Raw genomic sequence first — 14,064 nt, 5'->3', positions numbered from 1 at the left:
AACAGAATATAACTCCAAGTAAATCAAGGTTCTGTGAAATCAAACTGTCCACTTAGGTAGCAACACTGATTGACAATCAATTTCATATGCTGTTATGCAAATGGAATAGACAACAGATGGAAATTATTGCCAATTATCAAGACACCCTCAATAAAGGAGTGGTTCTGCAGGTGGGGATCACAGACCACATCTCAGTACCAATGCTTTCTGACTGATGTTTTGGTCACTTTTGAATGTTGGTTGTGCTTTCACACTCGTTGTAGCATGAGACGGACTCTACAACCCACACAAGTGTCTCAGGTAGTGCAGCTCATCCAGGATGGCACATCAATGCAAGCTGTGGCAAGAAGGTTTGCTGTGTCTGTCAGTGTAGTGTCCAGAGGCTAGTATGCTAGTTGCTGGGCATTATTGAGAAGTATATGTGAGCCATCTCTGGATAATGCAATCTTCTGGAATGTGTAAAATGAGGTAGGCTATTTTTGTAGATTCACGCTATTCGCAGATTTTCAAATTTGCTTGTTTCAAAGAATCCTTGAAAATAAAATTGAATCTAATTACACGCTAAAATATGTTTACTCCAATAGATGCAATATTTCCATCTAGTATTATGAAAAGTTAGTACACCTACACAGTGCATCCTTACAATCCTGCAGGACGTCCTATAGAGCCCTAAGGTATTTTGGCTGTGGTAGGTTTCGAATCTGTAAGCCTCATACTGTACATATTCCCCTAGATTTGTGTCTGCTATGTAAATGTTTTACCTTTACCAAAGGAACTATAGTTATTACCTGACACTAAACTCATATCACCTTTCCCTTAGAAGAAGAACTCGGCTCACCCGTCCTTTTGTATTTGTCTTATGCTCACCCCTCCCCGCAGCTCATAGTGCAGAATTACTGCTGAGCTCTCACATCTCATATAGGCATGAGAGGAATGCAAACATCCAGGGCAAGTAACATAAATCAATAAAATATTTTACAGTAGTTTGTCAAAATGTGTTAGGAACTAACCTAAGTTACAGAGATGTACAAATTCTACCCAAGTCAAATTTGCTGCATTTTTTAAAGAAAACTCATCAAAGTTTGTGAATCTGATTAGTTGATCCATTTGAGACAAATCACTAACACCATACTACATCATAAAAAAGCAAAAAAAAAAACATACGTTTAATTTGTGTCCAAGTGATGTAAAATTTTAATATGTCAAACACACATTATTTTACATCTGTACCAGTGCTGCAACCAATATTGTCTTTTATAACTTTCTGGGTGAACAAAGCAGATTCAAAGCATCACATGACCGACCGAAAGTCAGAGGTAACGGTCACAAACTCTAAATGTAAATGTAACGACTCTGTTGATGGATGTCACTGGACCAGGGTCTCCTTTGCTCTCCCTAATGATAAGGGGTGGCTCAGCTTGCCCTGTTACCCGGATTACTTCTGATGTACCTTTTCTTAGATGCTGAATCCTCCCTCAATCTGTACCCTTCCCCCACCCAGGGAAGAAGAAAGTAGTAGTGTACTGTAATACACCAACCAGACTAACAAGGTAATATGAACAGGGGTAAAAAAAAATCAAACATACAAATATACTCACATACAGTGGGGCAAAAAAGTATTTAGTCAGTCAGCAATAGTGCAAGTTCCACCACTTAAAAAGATGAGAGGCGTCTGTAATTTACATCATAGGTAGACCTCAACTATGGGAGACAAACTGAGAAAAAAAAATCCAGAAAATCACATTGTCTGTTTTTTTTTCATTTTATTTGCATATTATGGTGGAAAATAAGTATTTGGTCAGAAACAAGCAATCAAGATTTCTGGCTCTCACAGACCTGTAACTTCTTCTTTAAGAGTCTCCTCTTTCCTCCACTCATTACCTGTAGTAATGGCACCTGTTTAAACTTGTTATCAGTATAAAAAGACACCTGTGCACACCCTCAAACAGTCTGACTCCAAACTCCACTATGGTGAAGACCAAAGAGCTGTCAAAGGACACCAGAAACAAAATTGTAGCCCTGCACCAGGCTGGGAAGACTGAATCTGCAATAGCCAACCAGCTTGGAGTGAAGAAATCAACTGTGGGAGAAATAATTAGAAAATGGAAGACATACAAGACCACTGATAATCTCCCTCGATCTGGTGCTCCACGCAAAATCCCACCCCGTGGGGTCAGAATGATCACAAGAACGGTGAGCAAAAATCCCAGAATCACGCGGGGGGACCTAGTGAATGAACTGCAGAGAGCTGGGACCAATGTAACAAGGCCTACCATAAGTAACACACTATGCCACCATGGACTCAGATCCTGCAGTGCCAGACGTGTCCCACTGCTTAAGCCTGTACATGTCCGGGCCCGTCTGCAGTTTGCTAGAGAGCATTTGGATGATCCAGAGGAGTTTTGGGAGAATGTCCTATGGTCTGATGAAACCAAACTGGAACTGTTTGGTAGAAACACAACTTGTCGTGTTTGGAGGAAAAAGAATACTGAGTTGCATCCATCAAACACCATACCTACTGTAAAGCATGGTGGTGGAAACATCATGCTTTGGGGCTGTTTCTCTGCAAAGGGGCCAGGACGACTGATCCGGGTACATGAAAGAATGAATGGGGCCATGTATCATGAGATTTTGAGTGCAAACCTCCTTCCATCAGCAAGGGCATTGCAGATGAAACGTGGCTGGGTCTTTCAACATGACAATGATCCAAAGCACACCGCCAGGGCAACGAAGGAGTGGCTTCGTAAGAAGCATTTCAAGGTCCTGGAGTGGCCTAGCCAGTCTCCAGATCTCAACCCTATAGAAAACCTTTGGAGGGAGTTGAAAGTCCGTGTTGCCAAGCGAAAAGCCAAAAACATCACTGCTCTAGAGGAGATCTGCATGGAGGAATGGGCCAACATACCAACAACAGTGTGTGGCAACCTTGTGAAGACTTACAGAAAACGTTTGACCTCTGTCATTGCCAACAAAGGATATATCACAAAGTATTGAGATGAAATTTTGTTTCTGACCAAATACTTATTTTCCACCATAATATGCAAATAAAATGAAAAAAAAACAGACAATGTGATTTTCTGGATTTTTTTTTCTCAGTTTGTCTCCCATAGTTGAGGTCTACCTATGATGTAAATTACAGACGCCTCTCATCTTTTTAAGTGGTGGAACTTGCACTATTGCTGACTGACTAAATACTTTTTTGCCCCACTGTATACAACAGAGGAATGTACCAGGAAGTGGAGGTTGGGGTTAAATCAAAGTAGGAGAAGAAAAGGATTTAACACACTTTCAAAACGTAGCAACAGTCACTGATAAATCCACCAAACATCGTATCCAATAATAACTGCTAACAGCCTCCAGCCATGCAACAAAAGCTCCTCTGGCAATGAGTGCTAGCCAGATCCCAGATTACTGTATTTGGGAGATGGGAGTGGCTAACAGTGCACAGCTTAAAGCCCTGATGCAGGAAAGCTACCAATAGCTCCCAACTGAGCACATTAACCCTTCCACTTCTAAATGAAATTTACACCATTTAATATGAAGGTGAAGTTCTTCTAATCAGTGCAAGAGTAAAAGAAGTCAGATGCTGCAGAGATGAGTCCTGGCTGAAAGGAGTGATGGCAGTCTGCGCTGGATTAAAAAGAAAAGCAAAGATGAAGGATGTCAGATTTCTGTCGCTGCACAGCGAGAATCCCGAGCCTTACTTCCAGCGGTCTCCCATTCCTCTCCAGCCAAAGAGGAGGTTGCTCAGCAAACTCGTCGGTCCAGGTGCTCTGCCCAGACCAGCTCCATGGGTTTGCTTGCTGTTGCTACCTCTGGCACATCTATGGCAATACATGCTGCTCAGCAGCAAGATTCTCCAGGGACTAAGTCCCCATGTCAGGCCACTGAGCATACCCGTGGAGTGATCTCCCATTGGAGATTGAAGGTCATGTGCTCAGGTCCTGCTCGTGTTCGGATTGGCCCATCCGAGAAGCAAGGAAGGTCCCGGACACTCAAGGCTATAAAAGATTTGCATGGCCGCTCGGCCATGCGCTAGGATAAGACTGTATTTACAGACTATGTGGAGTGAGTGATGAATGCATCTATGAATGTCTCTGGTGAATGACTCATTAAGAAACCCCTACCCTTGGTACGCATGTGTTGTGCAGCCTAGCCCGCTAGCATCCAGGCTTAGGTGTAGGTAGGACAGAGGTTGAGTCAGGCATCAGCCCTCACCAGGGACTCGGCACGCCTCAGTGCACGTGCTCCACTTCATAGCCAGCATCTATAGCGGCGCTCGCGACAGCGACGCCGCGCGCTCAGTGGGCCTAGAAGGACTCTAACCCCGTGTCCTTGGGGTAGAGTTCTGTGGCCGTACACTGTGCGCTCTTTAGGCCGGGCTCTGTGAGCTAAACAGGCTCCGGCATCTATGTTTAGCGGTTGTGCGACTCTGTGCATTAACAGAGTTCGCACCTGTTCACATTGGGTGACGTAACCTACGTGTGACTGTTTTTACAACGCTCTATTCTTCCACCATTACCTAGCAGCAGTGTACCACCTCTGCACGGTGGACCCCGGGCTGCGAACGCACCTACTATTATTTTATAATTTGTTGCGTTCCGCCAGCCCTAACAACTGGTGAGTCAGTGTTTTACCTGTACACTGACACTATATACAGATCTTTCGAGTATAATTTCACTGGTGATTACTGTATTACCTGTATACTGACAGTATATACAGAGCTCCTGTGAATAATGTCACAGGTGATCCCTTTATTACCTGAATGCAGACACTATATACAGAGCTCCTGTGTATATTGTCACTGGTGATCACCGTATTACCAATGTCAGAGACACCGCACTGCACTTGCTCATAGAGCCAGTGCGTGTGTCCTGAGAACAGAAGCAGTGCTAAAAGATACCTGTGGAGCAGGGCAGCAGAGGTGACCATACGTGCTTCAGGCTAATAGTGTTAGGGTCCAGTCAGTGCTGGAAGGTAAAGAAGCACGGGACCTGCGGACAGTGAAACTGAATAATCTGGCACGGGACCTATGGTCATGTGACTGCAAGGGGGCGCGGCTTAGCATCCTGTTTTCAGATAGGACAGGACACCACACAACAACTCAGAGTCAGGCAAAACAGAGGTCACAGCAGTACGGGCAAACGAGGTACAGGAGGGACAAACAGACGGGTAGTCAGACAAAGCCAAAGGTCATACACAAGAGGTAGCGCAGTACAAGAGGGTCAGGCAGAACTCGTAACAGGGACAGAACCAGATCACAACCGAACAAGCAAGCAAGATATCAGGCACAAGGCACACGTATACAAGAGGTCACTTAACTCAGCCGAGGGCAGGAGTATAACTGACACCGGACCCAGGTCCAGTGAGCACTAAATAGCCTCCTTCTGCCAGAGAGAGGCAGCACAATTAACCCATAGTCTAACCAGGATGGGTCAAAGCGAAATCCCGTCCTGGATCATGACAGTACCCTCCTCTCAATGGGGGGGCCACCGGACCCCCAGGTCTCTCAGGGTACTTGGCGTGAAAGGCTCGGATCAACCGATCCGCATGAAATGATCGAGTAGGAACCCACGAGCGTTCCTCAGGACCGTAGCCCTTCCAATGTATCAGATACTGAAGGGCGCGACGGACCAACCTGGAGTCGACAATTCGTTCCACCTCGTACTCAGCCTGCCCATCTACCAAAACTGGTGTCGGGGAAGATGATGATCCCTCCCCACCGGACCTCACAGGTTTCAAAAGGGCCTTATGAAAAACATTAGGGATCCTTAGAGATGGCGGAAGACTCAACCGAAAAGCCACCGGGTTAACTGCTTCGGTAATTACATAGGGACCTATAAACTTGGGTCCAAGCTTCGCAGAGGGGACCTTGAGCCTTATATTTTTGGTGGATAACCATACCTTATCCCCAACCTGAAACACTGGACCCACGGATCGTTTTTTGTCCGCAAAAAATTTAAATTTGTCCTGGGCCTTCGTAATATTATTCTGGACCTCCCGCCATACCACCACCAACCGCTGGATCGTCTCATCCACCCCAGGACACCCAGAATTCAAGCGGGAAAATTCTGCAAAATGAGGATGAAACCCATAATTGCAAAAAAATGGAGATGTACCCGTAGACTGGTTAGTGCAGTTGTTAAATGCAAACTCAGCCAATGGTAACACAGAACACCAGTCATCCTGTCGGGCGGAGGTCAAACAACGCAGAATTTGCTCCAGAGACTGATTGGTCCGCTCAGTCTGCCCATTAGTCTCTGGATGGTAGGCGGATGAAAAGGACAGACCAATACCCAACCTCCTACAAAAAGCTCTCCAAAATCTGGACACAAATTGCACTCCCCTATCAGACACCACATTCAGGGGTACCCCATGCAACCGCACCACATGCTCCACAAACAATCTGGACAATATTTCCGCATTAGGTAGAGCTGCCAAAGGTACAAAATGTGCCTGCTTACTAAACCTGTCCACTACGACCCAGACCACGGTATTACCCTTGGAAGGGGGAAGGTTGGTGATGAAATCCATGGACAGATGAGTCCATGGTCTCTCAGGAATTGGCAGTGGTACCAATTCCCCGGCCGGCCGGTTATGGGGAGTTTTCGCACGGGCACAAACCTCACACGCAGACACATACTCCCCAACATCAGAGGCTAAAGAAGACCACCAGAATATTCTAGCAATGGCCTTCCGGGTCGCTGAGATCCCTGGATGTCCACCCAGAACTGAGTCATGGAACTCCTGGAGGACCTTGAGACGAAACTGAGCTGGCACAAAAAGTTTATCCACCGGCTTAGCTGGAGGTGCAAGAGCCTGGGCTTCTCGAATCTCCCGTTCCAACACATTAGAAACCTCTGCCACCACCACCCCAGGCTGAAGAATGGAGGATGGAGGTTCCGGGGGGGACACCGGATCTCGACTGTGTGATAACTAGTGTTGAGCGATACCGTCCGATACTTAAAAGTATCGTATCGGATGGTATCGGCCGATCTAAAAAAAATATCGGGTATCGCCGATTCCGATACCGGAAGTCCCATTCAAGTCTATGGGACTTCCGGTATCGGAATAAGAAAAACCCTATTTTTGCCTTGTACAGCCTCTCTGGGGTCTGTACGGGCCTTTCGGGGGGCTGTGCCGGCCTGCCGGGGGGTCTGTGCAGGCTCCGGTGGTCTGTGCAGGCCTGCCGGTGGTCTGTGCAGGCTCCGGTGGTCTGTGCAGGCCTCCCGGTGGGCTGTGCCGGCCTGCCGGTGGTCTGTGCAGGCCTGCCGGGGGGCTGTGCCGGCCTGCCGGTGGTCTGTGCAAGCTCCGGTGGTCTGTGCCAGCCTGCCGGGGGGCTGTGCCGGCCTGCCGGTGGTCTGTGCAGGCTCCAGGGGTCTGTGCCGGCCTGCCGGGAAGCTGTGCCGGCCTGCCGGGGAGCTGTGCAGGCTCCGGTGGTCTGTGCCGGCCTGCCGGGGGGCTGTGCCGGCCTGCCGGTGGGCTGTGCAGGCTCCGGGGGTCTGTGCAGGCATCGTCTGATGGGACTACAAGTCCCATCGGGCGATGCCTGCTACCATGACAGTGATTGACATATTAGCCAATGATGGGACAGTAGTAGTCCCATCATCCGGCTAATGTGTTGAATGTAAAAAAAAAAATAAAAATTACATGCTACATACATACAACATGCATACTACATATATACTACATGTAACATACATACTACATATATACTACATGCAACATGCATACTACATACATGCTATATACTACATGCATGCTACATACATGCTACATACTACATACATAATACATATATACTACATGCATGCAACATACATACAACATATATACTACATGCATGCAACATGCATACTACATATATATTATATATACTACATGTAACATACATACTACATATATACTACATGCTACATACATGCTACATACTACATACATAATGCATATATACTACATGCATGCAACATACATACAACATATATACTACATGCATGCAACATGCATACTACATATATACTACATGTAACATACTTACTACATATATACTACATGCTACATACATGCAACATACATACTACATACATGCTACGTACATACTACATACATAATACATATATACTACATGCATGCAACATACATAAAACATATATACTACATGCATGCAACATGCATACTACATATATACTATATATACTACATGTAACATACATACTACATATATACTACATGCTACATACATGCAACATACATACTACATACATGCTACATACATACTACATACATAATACATATATACTACATGCATGCAACATACATACAACATATATACTACATGCATGCAACATGCATACTACATATATACTATATATACTACATGTAACATACATACTACATATATACTGCATGCTACATACATGCAACATACATACTACATACATGCTACATACATACTACATACATAATACATATATACTACATGCATGCAACATGCATACAACATATATACTACATGCATGCAACATGCATACTACATATATACTACATGTAACATACATACTACATATATACTACATGCTACATACATGCAACATACACACTACATGCTACATACATGCAACATACATACTACATACATGCTACATACATACACACTACATGCTACATACATGCAACATACATACTACATACATGCTACATACTACATGCATGCTACATACATACTACATATATACCACATGCATACAACATGCATACTACATATATACTGCATATATACTACATGCATGCAACATACATATATACTACATACAATACATACATATAGACATACAGTACATATAACATAGCGTACATACTCACCGTCACTTGTCACTTTGATCCCCGAAGCCATTGTCCCCTTGAGGAATAAATATCAAAATAAAAAAACACCAATATACTTACCCTGATCTGCAGAAGTCCACGAGGGTCCCACGTCCATCTTGCGTGGAGAACAGCAGCATCAGCTGATGCTACCGTTCTCTACCAGCTCCAGGAATACAACGACGGAAGGTAGGTATCCTTCCGCACTGTATTCCTCCACCACTTTAAAAAAAAAAAAAAAGTCCCTAGTCTCACTTTATGCTATTGCTGCGTGGGAAATTCCCACGCAGCAATGGCATAAAGTGAGACTAGGGACTTTTTTTTTTTTTTTTAAAGTGGTGGAGGAATACAGTGCGGAAGGATACCTACCTTCCGTCATTGTATTCCTGGAGCTGTATGTATGTAGCATGAATGTAGTATGTATGTTGCATTTATGTAGCATGTAGTATATATGTAGTATGTATGTTACATGTAGTATATATAGTATATATGTAGTATGCATGTAGTATATATGTTGTATGTATGTTGCATGCATGTAGTATATATGTATTATGTATGTAGTATGTAGCATGTATGTAGTATGTAGCATGTATGTAGCATGTAGTATATATGTAGTATGTATGTTACATGTAGTATATATAGTATATATGTAGTATGCATGCTGCATGCATGTAGTATATATGTTGTATGTTGCATGCATGTAGTATATATGTATTATGTATGTAGTATGTATGTAGCATGTATGTAGTGTGTATGTTGCATGTATGTAGCATGTAGTATATATGTAGTATGCATGTAGTATATATGTTGTATGTATGTTGCATGCATGTAGTATATATGTATTATGTATGTAGTATGTAGCATGTATGTAGTATGTAGCATGTATGTAGTATGTAGCATGTATGTAGCATGTAGTATATATGTAGTATGTATGTTACATGTAGTATATATAGTATATATGTAGTATGCATGTTGCATGCATGTAGTATATATGTGTTATGTATGTAGTATGTATGTAGCATGTATGTAGCATGCATGTAGTATGTAGCATGTATGTAGTATGCATGTTGCATGTAGGTTACATGTAGTATATATGTAGTATGCATGTTGTATGTATGTAGCATGTATGTAGCATGTATGTAGCATGTATGTAGCATGTAATTTTTTTTTTTTTTTACATTCAACACATTAGCCGGATGGTGGGACTTCTACTGTCCCATCATTGGCTAATGTGTCAATCACTGCCATGGTAGCAGGCATCGCCCGATGGGACTTGTAGTCCCATCGGACGATGCCTGCACCGCCCTCCGGCAGGCCGGCACAGACCACCGGAGCCTGCACAGACTACTGGCAGGCCGGCACTGCCCCCCGGCAGGCCGGCACAGCCCCCCGGAGCCTGCACAGACCACCGGCAGGCCGGCACAGCCCCCCGGCAGGCCGGCACAGACCCCCGGAGCCTGCACAGACCACCGGCAGGCCGGCACATCCCCCCGGCAGGCCGGCACAGACCCCCGGAGCCTGCACAGACCACCGGCAGGCTGGCACAGACCCCCGGACAGTCGGCACAGCCCCCCCGAAGGCCCGAACTGACGGCACATCATGATGCGCACAGACAGCGCATCATGATGACGTCATTTCGGCAGCCAATCAGAGCCACAAAAGTGGCTCATTGCATTTTGGACTTCCGATTCCGGTATCCGATACGAAAAAAGTATCGGTACTCGGTATCGGAATTCCGATACGGCAAATATCGGCCGATACCCGATACTTGCGGTATCGGAAAGCTCAACACTAGTGACAACGCATCCGCTCTGATATTCTTGGATCCTGGTCGAAAAGTGATCGAGAAGTTGAATCGGGAAAAAAAAAGTGACCATCTAGCCTGTCTGGGAGTCAACCTTTTAGCTGACTCAATGTAAGCTAGGTTTTTGTGGTCCGTGATTACCGTTATAGGATGAACAGCCCCCTCCAAAAAATGCCTCCATTCTTCAAAGGCCAACTTTACGGCCAGAAGTTCCCGATTCCCCACATCATAGTTTCTCTCCGCAGGGGAGAACTTCTTTGAGAAAAAGGCGCAAGGTCTTAAATTGGTCAAAGTGGCGGGTCCCTGGGACAATACCGCCCCCACCCCCACCTCTGAGGCGTCTACCTCAACAATAAATGGTTCAGAGGGGTCCGGTTGAATAAGAACCGGGGCCGACATGAAACATTTTTTCAAAAACTGAAATGCCGCTACCGCTGCGGTTGACCAATTCTTGATATCGGCCCCTGAGTCATGTCCGTGAGGGGTTTAACCACCTGTGAGAACCCCCTTATAAATTTCCAATAATAATTAGCGAACCCTAGGAAACGTTGCAGACCCTTCAAATCACACGGTTGAACCCACTCGAGAATGGCCTGCACCTTATTAGGATCCATGCGATACCCTTCAGCAGACACGATGAACCCCAGAAAGGACAGTTCCTGAACGAAAAATAAACATTTTTCAAGTTTAGCAAAAAGACAGTTCTCCCTGAGCCTTTGGAGAACTGTCCGAACATGACCAATGTGAGCCTGTTTATCAGGCAGTAGATTAAAATGTCATCCAAATACACCACCATAAAACATCCAATCAAATCGGAGAACACATGATTTATGAAATTTTGGAAGACTGCTGGAGCGTTGGTCAGGCCGAAGGGCATGACCAAATTTTCAAACAACCCTTCAGTAGTGAGAAAAGCAGTCTTCCACTCATCTCCGTCCTGGACTCGGATAAGGTTATACGCTCCCCGTAGATCTAATTTCGAAAACCACTTAGCTCCGGATAACTGATTGTATAAATCAGGAATAAGTGGAAGGGGATAAGTATTCCTCACAGTTATTTTATTTAACTCACGAAAATCGAGGCATGGGCGCAAACCACCGTCTTTTTTTTTTACAAAAAAGAACCCTGCCGCCACAGGAGAAACAGAAGGACGAATATGTCCCTTACGGAGGCTCTCGGGAATATATTCCTTCATCGCAGCCCGTTCCGGACCCGAGAGGTTATACAGGCGGGCTTTGGGCAATTTAGCACCTGGAACCAGGTCAATGGCACAATCAAATGGGCGGTGTGGTGGTAAAACCTCAGCCTCTTTTTCGGAGAAAACGTCTGTATAATCTATCAGGCACTCCGGAATGCCTTCTAGACCCACGGACGACACAGACACAGAAACAACACATTTCTCAGAGCAATAGGGACCCCATTTAACAATATCCCGAGATTCCCAATTAATCACAGGATTATGCAGATGTAACCAGGGGAACCCCAACACCAGTCCCGCAGGCAGGTTGTTCATTACAAAACATGAAATACGTTCCTGGTGTAAGGAACTCACTTTAAGGAGAAACTCTTCAGTACAAAACACAATGTCATTTTTAACCAGTGGTGTTTTGTCAATAGCAACAAGGTGAATCGGAGTCTCCAACCTAACTGTCCCTAACTTACACCTGGCCACCAAGTCAGAGTCAATAAAGTTCAGTGATGAACCGCAATCCACGAAGGCAGAAGTGGATGTGGAGACACTCCCACAACAAAGTTCCACTTGCAATGACATTTTAGAAAATGCAGAAAAGGGTACCTGAGAGCCTGGGTGACCTCCACGATAATCACCCGGGCTCAGTCGCTTGTTGGTTAGTGGCCGGGAGGGGCAATCCTTTTTCCAATGTCCAGACTCGCCACTGGGAACACAGCATTTTCTCACGTGCCGTTGTCTCCTTTCTTCCTCCTTAAGGTTGATGGTTCCCATCTCCGTGATTTTCAATGAAGAACTGGCTCCCCTTCCTTGGGAGAATAATGATGTCTCGGTTTGTATCACTCCCCTTGCCCGTAACCTGCGATCCATTCGGACGGCCTGTGTCATAGCTTCCTCCAGGGCATCAGGTGGGGGGTGGAGAGCCAAGGCGTCTTTCAGATGCTCAGACAGGCCTCTACGGAACAACCCCCGGAGAACGGCGTCGTTCCAGCAGACCTCAGCAGCCCAGCGTCTGAACTCTGAGCAAAACCACTTGGCTGAGTGTTTCCCCTGGCAAACATTCATCAGCCTGTCCTCAGCCATACGCACCCGATCAGGCTCATCATAAATATGCCCCAGGGCCTCAAAAAATGCATCCACAGTCATACGCTCAGGGGCCGTGGTAGGAAGGGAGAAAGCCTAAGCTTGGGGGGCTCCCCTTAACAGAGACATAATGACCCCCACTCTCTGACTTTCATCCCCAGAAGAGTGTGGTCTTAAGGAAAAAAAAAGCTTACAGCCCTCCTTGAAAACTCTGAAGTCATTTTTATCTCCAGAAAAGGTATCTGGTAACTTCACTGGAGACTCAGGGGAAATTAATGTAACATCCCGAGCCCCCAATGAAAGAACCCCCTGCACAGTGTCGGCGATCAGCTGCTGAGACTGAGCCAGGACTCTTTGTTCTCCAAAGAGTTTCTGAGACATCTGCGTCAGATGCTTAACCTGCTCAGAAAGAGCATGCATAGGATCCATCACACACACAGGTGAATGGGAGCAGAGAAAAAAATGGTATGGGTCAGTTACAGTATAATGTCAGAGACACCGCACTGCACTTGCTCATAGAGCCAGTGCGCGTGTCCTGAGAACAGAAGCAGTGCTAAAAGATACCTGTGGAGCAGGGCAGCAGAGGTGACCATGCGTGCTTCAGGCTAATAGTGTTAGGGTCCAGTCAGCGCTGGAAGGTAAAGAAGCACAGGACCTGCGGACACTGAAACTGAATAATCTGCACGGGACCTATGGTCATGTGACTGCAAGGGGGCGGGGCTTAGCGTCCTGCTTTCAGATATGACAGGACACCATACAACAACTCAGAGTCAGGCAAAACAGAGGTCACAGCAGTACGGGCAAACGAGGTACAGGAGGGACAAACAGACGGGTAATCAGACAAAGCCAAAGGTCATACACAAGAGGGCGACGTGGTACCAAGGGGACAAGCAGAGAGAAGTCGGGTGACAAGCAGAGAGTCATACACGAGAGGTAGCGCAGTACAAGAGGGTCAGGCAGAACTCGTAACAGGGACAGAACCAGATCACAACCGAACAAGCAAGCAAGATATCAGGCACAAGGCACACGTATACAAGAGGTCACTTAACTCAGCCGAGGGCAGGAGTATAACTGACACCGGACCCAGGTCCAGTGAACACTAAATAGCCTCCTTCTGCCAGAGAGAGGC

At 45.7% G+C, this 14,064-nt stretch overlaps 1 protein-coding gene across 1 annotated transcript in view; it reads right to left on the bottom strand.

The window, feature by feature from the left end:
• The window catches only part of LOC141098556 (cytochrome P450 2B5-like), a 69,492-nt gene extending 55,931 nt beyond the window's left edge, over nucleotides 1-13,561 (bottom strand). The window contains exon 1 of the mRNA XM_073586446.1: nucleotides 13,500-13,561. The gene's annotated coding sequence lies outside the window, so the exon portion shown is untranslated. The remainder of the gene's footprint in view (nucleotides 1-13,499) is intronic.
• Between the last annotated feature and the right edge of the window lie 503 nt (nucleotides 13,562-14,064).

The sequence above is a fragment of the Dendrobates tinctorius genome, unplaced genomic scaffold, assembly GCF_039654945.1.
Source record: "Dendrobates tinctorius isolate UK_male_01 unplaced genomic scaffold, ASM3965494v1 ptg000093l, whole genome shotgun sequence".
NCBI classification, from domain to species: Eukaryota; Metazoa; Chordata; class Amphibia; order Anura; family Dendrobatidae; genus Dendrobates; species Dendrobates tinctorius.
This window is presented reverse-complemented; position numbering and strand designations above follow the sequence as displayed.